This window comes from Danio rerio, chromosome 24, assembly GCF_049306965.1.
Source record: "Danio rerio strain Tuebingen ecotype United States chromosome 24, GRCz12tu, whole genome shotgun sequence".
NCBI lineage: Eukaryota > Metazoa > Chordata > Actinopteri > Cypriniformes > Danionidae > Danio > Danio rerio.
Window position 1 is genome coordinate 31,844,267 of NC_133199.1, and position 16,921 is coordinate 31,861,187.

A 16,921-nucleotide genomic window follows, 5' to 3' on the forward strand; every position below is an offset into this window, starting at 1 on the left:
TCATTGGTTTTGGGGTCAATACTGTTTTGTGCTGTACTGGTAACAGTACGGTGCATTTAAGCAAGACACTGCAGGGGAAAACAATTTTTAAACTAAAGATTTGGGGTTTTCTGGTTTTTCATAATGTGTTTTTTTTTCAGCCTAATGTAAATAAACATCAAAAATATATCTTAAGTGTTTTATTTTTTGCACTTTATCAATTTGTGTATAATATATACACTGAAAACATTTTTATTGTTGCAAACTATGTATATGTGTTGATTTTAAACAAACAAACTAAAGTTAGTAATGTTCAACTTAATTCGTTTTTTTAAAATTCAGCCTAAATAAATTGTTTATAAATTGTTTTTTTGCTAACTTAAAATTTGTTTTAGTTAATCCAAGGAATCATCTTTGAGTAATTTTTTCAATTTAGATTTCAGTTACAATAAAAAAAAAAAAAAAACTTTTTTTCTTCCATGAATGTCCACTTATACTAAAAATTTACATTAACCAGTTTTTTTTTTTTTCATATTTGTATTCAGAAGTTTTCACAGAATATGTTTATTTATGCATAGTTTGTCTAACTATATATGTTTTATAAAAATAAACAACAACATTATTCAGGACCTTAGCCTATTGAAAGATGTGGTTCTTTTTTTTTTCATTAAAAAGAAGGCCTTTTTGCAGTTTTTTGCCTTGTTTTCAATGAAACTGAGGGTTAAATAATGCATTTTAGTGACATTTTAAACACTAATTTTTGCTGGATCAGCTTTTCAGATGATCATTTATAATAATGACACTTTTCAATGCAACAAAAGTATTCTCTACGTTTTTGTTAAAGAGCTTACCATTTTACCATGAAGTGTTTATTTACAAATGTGCATTTAAACTAGGTTATTACAGTTTTATATAATGTTATGATCTTAGAATGTTTCATGAAAAATTTTGATCAAAGGAATATGAAAATATTCCTGTTTTTTTTTAATACAAATTTATTATCTTCCATCACTTAATTTAGTTTGTTCAGTTGAATAATTAAACATTACATTTGTCTTAAAACCACCTTCAATCTGTTATTTTCACAACTCATGAAGGCATACTGTCAAAAAAAAATGGGACAAATGTGCTAGAATAGCAGCCAAATTTTGGACTTTGTCAGTAGGGGGGTGGGTCTTTCGAATCACTTGAAAATCCCTGCAGGCCTGCTCTCTACAAAAGTATTTTCTGAATTATGTTGTGACAAAAAGATATTCCAAAATCTTCTCTGTAAAAAAAATTTAACTTTGAATCTAATTTGGCAATAAATAATAAATAAAAAAATATGAATTTGAACAGAGCTGTCTTCAGAGCTGTCTGTCTATTTTATGCTAGAAATGTATGCAAATTAGTTGACATTTCCTTAAACAGTGCTTAATTTACATATTAAAAACAGAGTCAAATTATGGGTTTTATCAAATATGGATGAATTAGTAATTTGATTTCCATTCATTTTAGAAATTAACCCAATGTAAATGACCCAATGTCTGGTCAAAACAACCAAGGATTTGTTTAAATTGTAACATTTAAAAAAACCTTTTTCTTAAGTTCACAATTATTTATATAATCTATAAATATATATATAATATTTTGCCCTATTCACCTGCAGTGTCTTGCTACAAATCATAACTAGTCTATACTTGTGTTAAAGAAGTGTCCACATTCAACACATTTATTTTGAGTGTTTGAGCTCTGAGTGTGACGAGTTTCTGTGGATTACGTGAGGTCTGTAAAGGATACATGATGAACGGTCACAGAGTCATTGACTTTAGTAAACCAGGTCCACCTCGGTCAGAACCTGAAGATGTTACCTCAAATTTTCTGTGTAGCTTTTGTTTTGATTTTCAACATTGTGATCATTTGTGTACCGATTCGGTTATTATTTCATAAAGCTCTTGTTGAACTGTATGCATTTTGAACATTGTGTCTAATAAATGTTCATATTTTTAAGTGTTTTCATTGATATTTGTTACACAGTGTCATTGGTTTATTCATTAGTTATTTAAATAATAATGTGCATTGTATCGGCTAAGCAGTGGCGCAGTAGGTAGTGCTGTTGCCTTATAGCAAGAGGGTTGCTGGTTCGAGCCCCGGCTCAGTTGGCGTTTCTGTGTGGAGTTTGCATGTTCTCCCTGCATTCGCGTGGGTTTCCTCCGGGTGCTCCGGTTTCCACCACAGTCCAAAGACATGCAGTACAGGTGAATTGGGTAGGCTAAATTGTCCATAGTGTATGAGTGTGTGTGTGTGTGGATGTTTCCCAGAGATGGATTGTGGCTGGAAAAACTTGGCGGTTCATTCCGCTGTGGCGACCTCGGATCAATAAAGGGACTTAGCCAACAAGAAAATGAATGAACGAATGTATTGTATCTAGAAAATACGTGAACTGAGGTTAATATTTTTGAGTTACACTCAAACCATAAACCTAAAACCTGATGATCTGAAAGAAAACTGAAGTAATACAAAATTAAAAAGTAAAAAACAGAAAAGTATTTATTGTTTTAAATAAATAAGTGACTAAGACTTTATGAATAATGATAACGGATAAATTCTATTACTTGAAGTATTTTTTATTATTTTATTATTTTAAAATAATATATTTGTATTTTTGTTTTAGTTGTCAAGCAAATCATAGTTTAAATCAAATAAACTAAACAACAAAAATATTAATTGTGAATAAAAATACACATTTAAAAGTCGACACAACAAAACTACTAAAACTTTTAAATTATAATGTTGAAATATAAATATAAAACGTAGCTATCAAATGACAATATTTAAAAAGAAATGAAACATTACAAAACAAAGCAGCTATACTTTGAGAAAAAAAAAATAATGATGAATTCTTATTTTTAAACCATTAGTCAAAAGATAAAGACTATTCAATGCAATAAAACACTTAAATTTAAACGTAAAGCACCGCCAATTCAGAACGATCAGGAATGAAAGGTCAGTTCCAAGGAAAACATTGAACATCTGTCACCAGAAAACGGCTCCTGGACCGAGACTCCCCAGAGCGATAGTGAATAAACACACAGGTAAACAGACTGTCAGACTCTTGTCTCTCTCCCTCTTCCAGGAGACGCTCGTGAGATCCATACTAACTGAAAACAAACAGAGCCCAGGTCTTTGCTATTCCCATCATGCTCTGCTCAAACAGTCGCCCACCATCTGGAGGGGCTTCTCCACCTTAAAAACAGCGACCGCTTTAAGCCTCTCCACAGCTGTTTCATTAGAGCTGGATAGATTTTCATTACTTGCTTTGCTTTTCATAATTAAACTTGAATAAAATACTCATTCAGATTTGTGTGTGCGTGAATGCAGTAGAAACAATGTAAGTATTGTTTGTCTAAAAGACAACAATCATATTCATTTAACGTTTCCATATGCTCCTCTTTTAGTGTTAACATTCTGTATTGGTTATTTTACGATCAAACAAGAATGTTACAAAGGACCTTTGGGATGATAATATAACAATCCCATTTGGTTCTCAAAAAAAAATAGATCAATTCGTCATGACAACTTGTTTTTAGTTAATTGTAACTTATTAAACTAAGTTAATTTTGTTTCATTGTATAAGTTATGCAAGCTGTTTAAAGTCAGTTTAATATAACATGAGTTCAAATGACTCATATTTAAAGCCAGACAGGATCTGCAGACATTTTTTGCTATTTCTGCCCACAAATTTGTAAAAAATCTGAAAATTTTTTGCGGAATGATTGTGGGATTATCTTAACTAACAACTTAATGAAATTATATGTTATAAAATGTAATGCCTTTTTAACTTTTATTTAATGCTTACAATGCAGACCCACTTATTTGGTAAACAAAGCAAGTTTCTCATATAGTATATATAATAAAAGACATCAAATTACTCTACAAACTGTATTGTAAATAAATCAGATGGATATTTTCATATTAGTCAGTAATATTACTGAAATTTATTCAAAACTGAATAATAAATGTACACACATTTACACAAGTAAATAAACAGACTCAATAATGGGCTGGTAATCTGCAGATTTCTGTGTGGATCTAAGATAAATTTGATTCAGCTTAAAAATTTAAGGCAACCAGTATTTTTGTGCAGAGTATAATAACGTTCCATATTTGTTATTTTATAGTTATATAATGTTTGACCGTGTCCCTCAAAGCTTTCTTTGGGGGGGTTGCTCTGGGAGTATGGGGTACAAGACACTGTTAAGCGCTGTTTGGTCTGTATGACTGGAGGAGTTTGGTTCGCATTGCAGGCAATAAACTGTGGCAGTTCAAGTTCATTGACAAGAAAGAATGAGTTAATACAGATGGAACTGGCTTTAAAAGTGATGTCGCATCCAACCCCCAACTCAACCATACTCTGGACCACCTCTTTCAAGAGGAACAGGGCTAGCCAACTGAACCACACACTAATGCAGTACAGACTGCTCATACTAGTTAAACGAACCATGATTTGGGGGTCAGTCACACACGGATAGTCTAGTTTAAGTACATTTTAAGAGAAAAAAGGGCTAAAGTAGTGATGCCCCAACTAGGGCTCGCAGGCCAAAGTTGTTTGTTTGTTTGTTTTATTGTTGAGCGACAAAAAAAGCAAACTGAAATTAAAATGTTTGTGTATGTATGTGTGTTTGTGTGTGTGTGTGTGTGTGTGTGTGTGTGTGTGTGTGCGTGTGTATATATATATATATATATATATATATATATATATATATATATATATATATATATATATTACATCCTTATATTACACCCTTTTAAAATATAAGACTGTTAGACTGAGAGACTTCCGGTTAGGTGAGCCGTAGGATGGCAGCATATGACGCACTCTCCAGGTCCATATGTTCAAAAGGCCTTTATACTTTTACCAATGCAAGGAAGCTTTGCGCTAGATGATTTTAAAATGTGTGGGGCAAAACCTAAAAAGGTTTGTGAAGCCAAAAATAAGAGAGAAGAAAGAGACAATAATAACTGAATATACAGTATTAAAGAAGGAGCAGAAGGGGCATCCATGATTAATTTCATCACGTCTTTCAGTTTTCACTGGACTCCGATTTAGACCTGCAGATACAGAGAGCACACAGATCTCGCACACTCTCGGTCCTAGACCTCAAAATGATAATACTTCGAGATCGATAATAGTCAATTTCCTTCAATACAGCACGATAGATCTGTACTGGAAAGTTGCAATTTACTAGTTTATTTTCTTTATATGGGCATTATGTTGTTTATTAGTGTATTAAATAAAATGTTTCAAGTATTAAATTAATGCTTATGTGCCTGATTTAACCTTAACAAACAAATCATAACTTTGCATTGGAATGTGATCCACTTGCATTGTATTTACAGAATTTTGACATATTAAAATTTGTGACCCAGTGTGTGAAAACCAGGCCAAAGTTTGATTGTAGCCATTCATTTCCCCGTGATTTCAGTTGTTGACATTGTTTTACTCAGTTAATATTCAATACATATATTATTTATTTCATGCAGAACACAGTATTACAAAAAAGGACTCCAGCTTTTCACAGAATGGGTAACATTTTTAACATTATCAAGCAATTAACCTAAATATTGTTAATAATAAATACATTGTCATTACCATGTCTTCTTTGGGAGAGACTTGGGGTACGAAGAACTGTCTGACTGCTTTGTTTTTTGCAAGCTCTTTCATTGCAGGAATGCAGCTCTCCAGAGGCCTGCTGTCTCACAGACCACCATGAGCCCCAGAGAACGCTTTCCGACAAATCGTGCAGTTGGCTTAATAACAATTTCTAACACTCTACAGCCAGGTAATTGTTTCCTCCCATTCTCTGCAGTATTTTTTCAGTCGCTTGCATTTAAACTCTGAAACTTTAAGACGCAGAGGGCTACCTGGAGAAGCATCTGCCATTACTCTCTGTCAAGACTTGACAAACTCTGCTTAAAAGACCCACCCTCCTCACTGGACAAAGACCAATCAAACTAATGATGACATCAAGTATTACCCAATCAAAAGTAGGAAAGCTACTTTTAAAAACTGATAGAAATACGGGACAAAACCCGTCACATTATTGATTCAAAATGGGACACGCAATTTCACTCTCAAATATGGGACAATAACGTATTTTAAGGGACAGGTGGCACCCTTAGAGGGGGCAGAAAAGCTGAATTAAACTTGCTGAGTGAAATGCTGTTGCTGTCAAACATGGGGAAAAGACTGATGGAATATGCCCATTGATGGAAGGTTTGTGAAGAAATGTCATGCTTCCTTGTAGAAGTATTTTGTAGTAGTTTCAAAATACACAATACAGTATTTTATTTTGAGACTTGTTGTGGCTGCTGCATTTTGTAGTTTATTTTGATGCATGTAAAACTGAGGTTTTGGTATTTTATTTTAATATACATTTCAATGTATTTTTGTCCATCCCTGCCTATTGCATATCCCAAATACACTGTGATATAGCCTGGTTTGTTAGTTTGTTGGATCGTATTGCTTTCTCATTACAACCTAACCAATCTGGCGTTCATTTCAATTGAGCCAAGACCACTTCATTTAGGCCTTGGATCAGAGCACGATTCCGGGTTTCACATATGCCCAAAAAATCCCAGCTAAGGGAGCAAACGCACCAGGTTCCCTTATTTTGAAAAAAATAACCATTGCCTTCACAGTATTTGTTTCTCCTACTATCGATGTCCATGGATTTCTAACATCTTCACAATAAGAATAAAGGTTAGAATCTAATTGAGAGTGAGTAAATAGTGGGTAAATTTTCATTATGGTAGTGAACTATTCCTTTAAGCACACGGAGAGCGTCTACATGTTAACAGCATGGACATGTACTTGTTACCATGGCTACCGCAAAGACACACCAGCCTCTCATTTTTCAATGTGTATAACAACTCCATGTTTGGCATGAAGCAATCGAATAAATTCAGTTTGTGCGACTGTGAGGGAATACAAATGTTGGAATAGGCCAGGATTAGCAGCAAACGGCACCCCGAGACTGTGATTTATGATAGCGTGCGCTTGTGTATGTGAGAGTGGCCTTCATCTCACTGTGTCTGTCAAGTCGCTGGGATTAAAGCCGATATCATTTTTCTTCTAAGCGTGAGAGAAGCCGTCCACTCTTTGTCCTCACAGGTGACATAAAGCTCTCCACGTCTGCTGAGTACACAAACACACATACACTCCAACTCATTGCGTGAAATTGCATCAGACTGACATATCTGGTAACGATTTGTTTTTCATTTGTCTTGTCTGTCAGAAAGCACAATGCCCCATGCTTAATTTAGAACTGGAATGAGCAAAGTCTGCTCACAGAAGACTAAACCTTCTGTCTCAGCTGTACTCGGAATAGCATACCTTAACTGTTTCTGTAGTGTATTCAATACACTGTGAAGATGTTTCTTTGTGTGTGTGTGTGTGTGTTTGTGTGTGTGTGTATGTGTGTGTGTGTGTGTGTGTGTGTGTGTGTGTGTGTGTGTGTGTGTGTGTGTGTGTGCGTGTGTGTGTGTGTGTGTGTGTGTGTGAATAACTGTATACACAACAATGAACAACACTCTGTGAATAAAATGCCCCAAAATAAGGCTCATTTCAGTCCAGTTCAAAATTGAAAATAGCAATATTATTGTAATCGCATGCACACACATATTTCTTACTTCAATATTGCATTAGTTCTTACTGCAAATATATATTTTTAAAAAATAAACATAACATTACATATCAAATATAGTATAAAATGCTACAGTATATATATAAAAATACATTTCTTTAAATGTATCTCATTTCTATTTCCTATTTTACCCCTTTTTCAAGATTTAAGATAAGTCTTTTGTGTCTCCAGAATATGTCTGTAAAGTTTCAGGTCAAAACACCCATCAGATTATTTATTATACCTTTAGAATCTTGTAGCTGTTGCCTGCGCCTTTAATGCTAGTTCTCCCACTCATCAATCCCACGTGCCTGTCAGACCAGAATTGCCAGACGTACGATAATTATCGTATTTGTATGATAATTTTGACCTCTGTACGATGTATAATCAATAATAATAAAAATCCTATAAGGTACAATCATTTCAGAATTTAATTAATTAATTCATTCATTCATTTAATAATTCATACATTCATTTTCTACAGCTATTCCGGGCCAAGTCACAGGGGCAGCAGTCTTAGGAGAGAACCCCAGACTTCCATCTCTGCAGACACTTCCTCCAGGTCCTACGGAGGATCCTACTGTGTTCACAGGCCAGCTGAGAGATGAAGTCCATCCAGCGTGTCCTGAGTCTTCCTCCTCCCGGAGAGACATGCCTGGAACACTTAGGCGACCAGGAGGCATCCAAATCAGATGCCTCAGCTGACTTCTCTCAATGTGGAGGAGCAGCGGATATACTCCGAGCTAGTCCCGGTGGTCACAGCTCCTCACCCTATCCATGAGGGTGCGCCCTGCCACCTTGCAAAAGAAACAAAATTTCGGCCTTTTGTATCTGGGATCTTGTCCTTTTGGTCAGGACCCAAAGTTCATGACCATAGGTTAGACAAGGAACGTAGATTGACTGGTAAATCAAAAGCTTTGCCTTTCGGCTCACCTCCTTCTTTACCACAACGGACCGGTACATCGAACGCATTACTGCTGCCGCTGCACCAATCCACCTGTCAATCTCACGTTCCATCCTTCCCTCACTCGTGAACAATACCCCAAGATACTTGAACTCCTCCACCTGAGGTAAAGACTTTCCTCTAACCTGGAAATGGCAAACTACCTTTTTCCAGTGAAGCACCATGGCCTCTGACTTGGAGGTGCTGATTCTCATGTCAGCCGGGTCACACATGGCAGCAAACCACCCAGTGCATGATGAAGGTCCATGTTCGATGAAGCCAGCAGAACAACATTGTCTGCGAATAACAGAGATGAAATCCTGTGGTCCCCAAACCGGACCCCAGTCCATAATTCTCTGTCCATAAAAAGTATAAAGGACGATGCTTTGTTAAGGGCCGTGTTGTCTTTGTTTGAACAGAGTAGGTGTCTATTTCGCATTGCCGACAATAAGTCAGACTTGTTTCCAGTGCATGTTGGACTCTGGCAGGGCTGACCCTTGTCTGTTCAGAATTTTATGGCATTTAAAATTAATTTCATTGCAATCTTAGGGTTTCTATACTTATTGATCTAGCTGCATCTTTTGTCTACTGTTTGTGAGGAAAACGTGGAGTTACACATGATTTCTATCAAATCTTAAGTTACATCCTCTCAGCTACTCGACGTGGAGAATGGCTCTTCCTCACAAGTTCACATTCCTGCCATGCGGCCATGCTAAGGTCAATAGTTTTCAGATTGAGGTCAATCGTTTAAGCAATAAAATGAAAAAAATAGTGATGACAAAAAAGGTGAGAAGGACAGGGGAGTTTGCCCTTGATGTGCTCATTTCTCCCAAATTAAATGCGTCATGTGAACATGTTTTTTCCAAAGTTAATCTCATCAAAACAAAGCCACGAAATCGGCCCATTACAGATACTCAGACTGGGCTCGTGCACACTTCAGAGAGGTCAGAGTGCACACCTCAGAGTTAAAAACTCAGGAGGTTGCAATGCTTTTAAGATAACGAGCACGATGTTGCAGTCCATGAGGACATCCAGTTTGTATCGCAAAATGAATCCCTCAACATCTGGCAACACAAAGGTATCGAATGACAGCGACTCGGAGGTGGAGTTTGAACTGTCCCAATAAGGTATGCCTAATAATTTTCTTCCAAATATGATAATTTTGAGGTTCTGGTATGATACTATGACATTTGCAATCTGGCAACACTGTGTCACAATGTGCCTCAATCTCCGCCTCGGCTATGTCAGATAAAAAGCACAGTGACAGACATGAAGGAAGCAGGTCTCACGCAAAGTTTGTGAAAAATACTACAGTAAGAACTTTCCCAATGATTAGCACACATGCACACACACTCACAGCATGTTTAACTTTGCACTGGTTTTGCATGGTAAATGTGACAGGATACATGTTAATATCCACTGCTGTATGGGTATACATTATGTTAAATGTACAAAATTAACCTGATGTAACATCAACAAATAAAGCATTAATTACAATGTCTTTTAAAGCATCTTTTATAATTGTAATGACAAGTGGCTGTGGTGATAAGGACAATCTAAAAATCTAAAAAAGGTCAAATCTAAAAAAGGTAAAATGGCTGATGATCACAGCGAGCTGAACAGATCTTTTAATCCTAGTTGCTTTATGTCTGCCCTGTCATGTTGATGTGATTATATGCATTACAATGGAGACAAGTTAATATGCAACTGTCAATCAATTTGGTGGGCTGTGAAACCACACTCCTACATCCCGTTGCAGTGGGCCTCAAAACGGGAGGTATTTTGATCCTATTTTAACATCAGAAAGTTAAAAAAAGAGACTTGATGTCTTTACATCACTCTAGTATGACTGTGGACAAACTACACCTACATACAGTTCTGTCTAAACAGCTTATGAAAGATTTTCATCATAGGTGCCCTTTAAACAAATGATTGTTATTTTTTATCTCTTTGAAAACAATATTATCTCTTTACCTTATTCTTTTACTATCTTCTCTTGTATCTCCTGTTTCATCCAGCATTTCTATATCTTTCTGTCCATCTCTCCTGCTGTTTCTCTTCTCTCATACTGACAGCCCTCTGTGGTGTGTGTGTGTGTGTGCACCTGCAGGCCGGTGGACTGACAGCGCTCTGACTCTCTGGAGCCTCTTGAAACATGTCTGCGCTGCCTCAGGCCAGCTCTGATCCTAATGGCAGTTCAACACCAAAAATCCAGAGCAGATAACCAGAGGCAGATCATTTGGTGTCCTGAAAAAGACCAATCTGCTTGTTAATCGGTGACGTATGCATTTATGCAACTTCATTTTTTTTTTTTCCAAAATTTAAAATAAGTGGCTCCGTGTACATTTTATTGCACGTTTTAGATGGCAAAATCCACTAAAGGGCGCTGTCTACAATTTTGTAAATCTGAGATATGTCATTTGGGGTTTTATTGTTTTATATTGTATATGATATGAGATATTGTTAGGGCTTATAAGTTTTGTTGTTTGTTTCAGATACAAACCCAAGCAATAGTGTTTTTAAAAGCAAACATATGAGAAAAGTATACTGCGACCATGTAAATTTAACCTCACATTCACTTTACATATAATATGTCCCAGTAAATATCATTAGTGTGAAAAGAAACAAATGTTGTTGGAGTCACACTAATAATATTTACTGGGGCAAAATTAAAGTAGGGCATCACGATGGGTAGCACGATGGCCTCAGAAAGAAGGGCGCTGGTTTGACATCTGGTATAGGTGAATTGGGTAAGCTAAATTGTCCGTAGTGTATGTGTGTAAATGACTGTGTATGGATATTTACCAGCGATTGGTTGCAGCTGGATAAAGGGACAAAAAATGAATGAATGCATGAATGAACGAACGAACGAACAAACGAATGAAATGAACTAACTAACTAACTAACTAACTAACTAACTAATTAACTAACTAACTAACTAACTAATTAATGAATGAATATTAAATGTAATGTGACAGTGAGGTTAAAAATACATGGTTGCAGTAAATATTTTTAGTGTGAAAAGGAACAAAAGTTGTTGGCATCACACCATGTTGTAACATTCATTTATGTTTAAATATTTTTTGAGTATGTAATAAACAAGAAACTTTGTTGTCGTATCATGGCTGCAGCAGGCACAATGATCTTTTAGGTAACTAGGTAACAGTGCTGCATAAAATCATTACAACGTGGCCTGTGATTGGATTGCAAGAGTTCAGCAAAGCTCTCTGATTATTATGCCAGAATGAAAGTATAGTTCCAAGCCATATCAGCCTAAAATAGCAATTTTTCATTTTCAGTCAGTCTTAGTACACAATACTGAAGTGACAAGCTTTAAATATAAAAATTATCGAATCTGAGTATTTGAGAGAGATGCTAATGGTCTAATCCGATTTAATGATATATGCTAAGCTAGCTAAAAATGCTCTCGCCAGAATCAAAGATCAGCTGAATGAATTCAAATAACAAATATTAAACTATATAAACTATAAATATATATAAACTATAAATATAAAACTGAGTAGGATAACCTTTTTATTCGATAAGAAAACATGTGCATAAACTGCGATGGAAACACTTTTACTGATCAAATTCCAGTATGTGCATTTTAAAAGGTAATGTGATTTTGTTTTAAGAGATCATGTGATGACAAAAATGTGTGTGAATAGACAAACCAGCAGCCTGAGCACGCTGTGAAACATCTGAAATGTGGTTTTGGTCATTCTAAAACACCTTAACTGTTTCAGTATTAGTGTTATTTTATTATTAATTACCTCTAGAATCAAGAGTGTCTGTGCTCCGCGTCTGACACCTTCAAACGCCACTGTGTTCATATCAAATGTGACATAGCAAATTTCATTTTTACTGTTGATATTTGGCGCCAGGTAATCAGCATATGACGATGATTTTGTTCTCTTTGACTTGCTGGATGGAAACGTTGTTTATTCACAAATCTTTTATACTATAATACAGTTTTGCGCATAAAGTTTAATCACATTTTTGGATGGAAACATGTTATCTTATCATCGTACGCTTCAATAAAGGGACAAGAAAGAAAAACATTACATACACAAAAGTAAAAATAAACATGTTTAGTTTAATTTTTATATCACAAAAATGAATGTAAACATTTTTGTGACAAGTCTTTGTGTCCTGTTGGATTTTTATACTGAGGCACAAGTTCAAAGAAACCTATAGATGGCTGAAAACCTATAGATGTCTCTCTCCCTCTCTCTCTCTCTCTCTCTCTCTCTAACTAATGTTTTGTTCAAATAAAAGTTAGATATTCAGCAAAATATTTAGTTCCAAAACATTTCTTACTTTTATGTTACATAGCCAAAAATAACAGAACAGCCTGTACTATTTTCATTGTTAGGGAACCAATTTCTGCATTGTTCTGGTAAATTTCAGTTTCACTGATTCGTTTTGACTAGACATTTAGCCCATTGACCTGAGTTTTTCACGTTAGACTGAGCGCCACCGTTGAAACCTAATTGTCTCGAGACTTCTAGTCTCATTCACTCCCATTGATTTTTAGCCATAAAAACAGCTTGTTGTGCTGCATGATGATGCAAACTGCTATCATTCATTCATTCATTCATTTTCTTTTCGGCTTAATCTCTTTATAAATCTGGGGTCGCCACAGCTGAATGAACCGCTAACTTATCCAGCATATGTTTTACGCAGCAGAGTCCCTTCCAGCCACAACACATCACTAGGAAACATCCATCCACACACATACATATACAATTCATAAAAGATGTGCGAACAATTTAGCTTACCCAATTCACCTATACCACATGTCTTTGGACTTGTGGGGGAACCCAGAGCACTCAGAGGAAATCCATGTGAACACGGGAAGTGATTTTTTTTATTATGCTGTTTTTATGTATTGTCATAAACACACTTGTTCCAAGTCATTCCTAGTCATTTCACCCATAATTAAATGCTTTGGAAGTCCTAAATCAATTGCATAAACAAGCTTACTTCCGGATAATAAGGTGCATATGCTGTTTATAATGAATGCTATTATAATAATGCCTGTAAACAGTATTATTTCAACACTGTATGCAGTTTTCATGTGTACCAGTTTTCAACATTCTGCAAAATATCTTCTTTTGTGTTTGATAAAACAAAAGAACACTCACATTTGTTTGTGACAAGTGTGAGTAAATGATTTCTGAATTGAATTTTTTTGAGTGAACTACCGCTTTAATAATAAAAATATGGACCTGTTTAAATATTTGCTAATTAAAATTCAAGCCCATTTAATGAATGTTGGCACTGAGTCTCAGCCCTCAGTCACAGTTATTGTAATATAATTAAAATGTGTGCTGAAGGGCCGCTTCTCTCTCCCCCAAGAGATCTGTGGTGTTATAGAAAAGAATATATTAAGGTTGATCTGGCTGACGGAACATGCCCTCACTCAATTAACCTCACAGAAATAGAGAGACACCAGACAATGATGCTCCACTTTAAGTGTTAATGACATCTTAACGAGAAAACTCAAGACTGCTTGACCCCTGACCTTTCAGAGCTGACAGCAGGCCAGGAGGTCACAAATATTGATCATATTTACCATCATGTCTTTTTCTGCCATGCATGGGTCTTTTATTTTTCTTTTATTTTTAAATGTGATCTTTTCTATCTATCTTAAACCTATCTTAATATTTTATATTAACAAAATAAAATAAAATAAAATAAAATTAAATTAAATTAAATTAAAAATATAAAATAAAATGTTACTTAGTTTTTAGTTTGACTCAATGATTAAACATAATTCTTTCACTCATCCTGTTTTAGTAAATCTGTACAGTAAAGTTCATGTTGATTGGACCCCATTACTTTTTCTTCTTATGTGTTAAAGAGTAGAAAAAACATCCAAGTTGATTTGAAAGGACATGCTCATTTAAAGGATACTTCTGCTGATAAGTTATAATAGCTTAATTGTAAGCTTTAATGAGGGGCTAAAAGTATTATTTTAATAGATTATTATTTTAGTTCACTGAATCTAAAACCAATAAAGTTTAACACATTTTCGGTAAGTAAATAAATAAATAAATAAACTTCTACTTATTTATTTTTTCAGCCATTTGACAAGGGGATATCTCATGTAATTTAGTTACTGTATTTAGATTTATTTAGTTAATTTAACATAACTTGAGCTCTATCCAAATCCAGAGCCAGATTTATTAAAGTTCACTAAAATGTAAACTAAAACATTATTATTATTTTTAATTAAATGAATGAGATTTAGTTATTAGTTTATTTATCATCCAGGGTTATTATATCATGACTAGAAGTATCATAGAAAAATGTTACACAAAATAACTCCCGACTTAAATAATAATACATTTTTCAATAATGTAATCAAAAATAATTAAATCAAATGAAGCAAAACGCAATGCAACAAAACAAAATGGAACACAACAAAACGTAATGCAAAGAAATGAAACACAAGGCAAAGAAACAATATATGCAAAAAAAAACAAAATGCAATGCAGGGAAGAGTAACAATATGCAACAAACCAATACGCAACAAAACAAATTGCAAGAATGAAAAAAAACAATAAAACTAAATACAAAATACAAAGCAAAGCAAAAAAAAAAGAAAAACTCTGCTGACGTTGTGCCAGTCCCAAGCAATGTCCCAGACTTTTTCTTTGTTTTTTGTTGCTAATAAAAATCTTGCATTAAACATCTTGTTTTAACCGGTGTGTGGTTCTGTAAAACAGCCATACCAACCCTACCACTGCCTCTACATTTTCTTAACAATAGTTCCTAGCTGGACAGATTGAGGACGAAGGCTGACCAGCGTTTTAAAGTCCTGCCCATTACTTCTCATGGTCCACAAGGATAAACGGAAACCTCAAGATCAATTTCAATAGACAAGCAGGATTAAAAGTATAACAGGTGTGCTTCTTCAGCTCTGAGTGGACAGCGCTTCATCCATCATGCTTTACTGCGGATCTGAACAGCTGGATGACTGAAGGAGCTTCACTCTTTACCAATCAATCTCCATTTCTGCTGCTTCTCCCTGTGCTGTGGCCAATTGATTGACTTCTGGTAAATGCGGCCAGATCACAAAGTCAGAGGCAGGAATTTATCATCATTTGTGTCTCTTCCATCCGAGAATTCATTATGAGGCTTAAACAAATAACAGAGATTGGGAGACAATCGCTCTGCTTGCGTGATGAAGATGCTGGAGGCGGATGGAGGAGATGCTGGATTCAGTTAGAGCTTTTGGCAGCAACAGAGATGGAGATTTATATTTTAGTGGATGCCAATTTAATGTGTTAGTTTATAAAAAAAATGGTGATAAATATTTCTTAAAATAAATGCATTTTTAAATACTTCATAATTATTAGTTGCAGAATTTGTTATGGCCAGAAATGTTTATTTAATGCAAATTATAATAATAATGAATTATTTATTAAATGATTAAAATGTAGAAATTATGAAATATATATAATATATATCTATACGAAGAGTTTAGATGCAAAAACCTTTAAACGCCATTTAATATTTTCTTCTAAAATTAGCATTTTACTTCGACTCCTGTGTGTGGACTGAGTAATTTTACTTTTATAGTGATTGAATGAAGTTCTTTTCATTGCCTTTAAAGTGAAATAACTGAACATGCTGTAAATATAGGAAGCTGAGAAAAAATTTCCTTTTAAAAGGACATTTTAGATGGCATTTAGAGGTTTTATACTGTATACTTCATATGTTTTTACATACAGAAAACAAACTATATATATATATATATATATATATATATATATATATATATATATATATATATATATATATATATATATATATATATATATATATAATTATTATTATATAAATCATAATTCTTGATTGTGAAATGTATTATAAAAAATAAACTAATTATAATATTTTTTTCGTACACATAGTCAAAACGTAAGGTTTATGCAAATGACTATGTTTAATTATTTAAACTGCAAAATGATCATAATAATTGTGAAATGTACTACTAAAAATAGGCAAATATAGTTAGAAAGTATAGTTTATGCAACTAATTTATACTATTTTATAATAAAAAAAAAAAAAAAAAACTTATTGGGGTCCAGTTTTTTTTTCTTTTCATTAAAACAAACCCCATCATAATTATTAATTGTGAAATTTATTATAAAAAGTAGGCTAATATATATATATATATATATATATATATATATATATATATATATATATATATATATATATATATATATATATATATATATATATACTGTATATATATATATATATATATATATATATAAATATATATATATATATATATATATATATATATATATATATATAT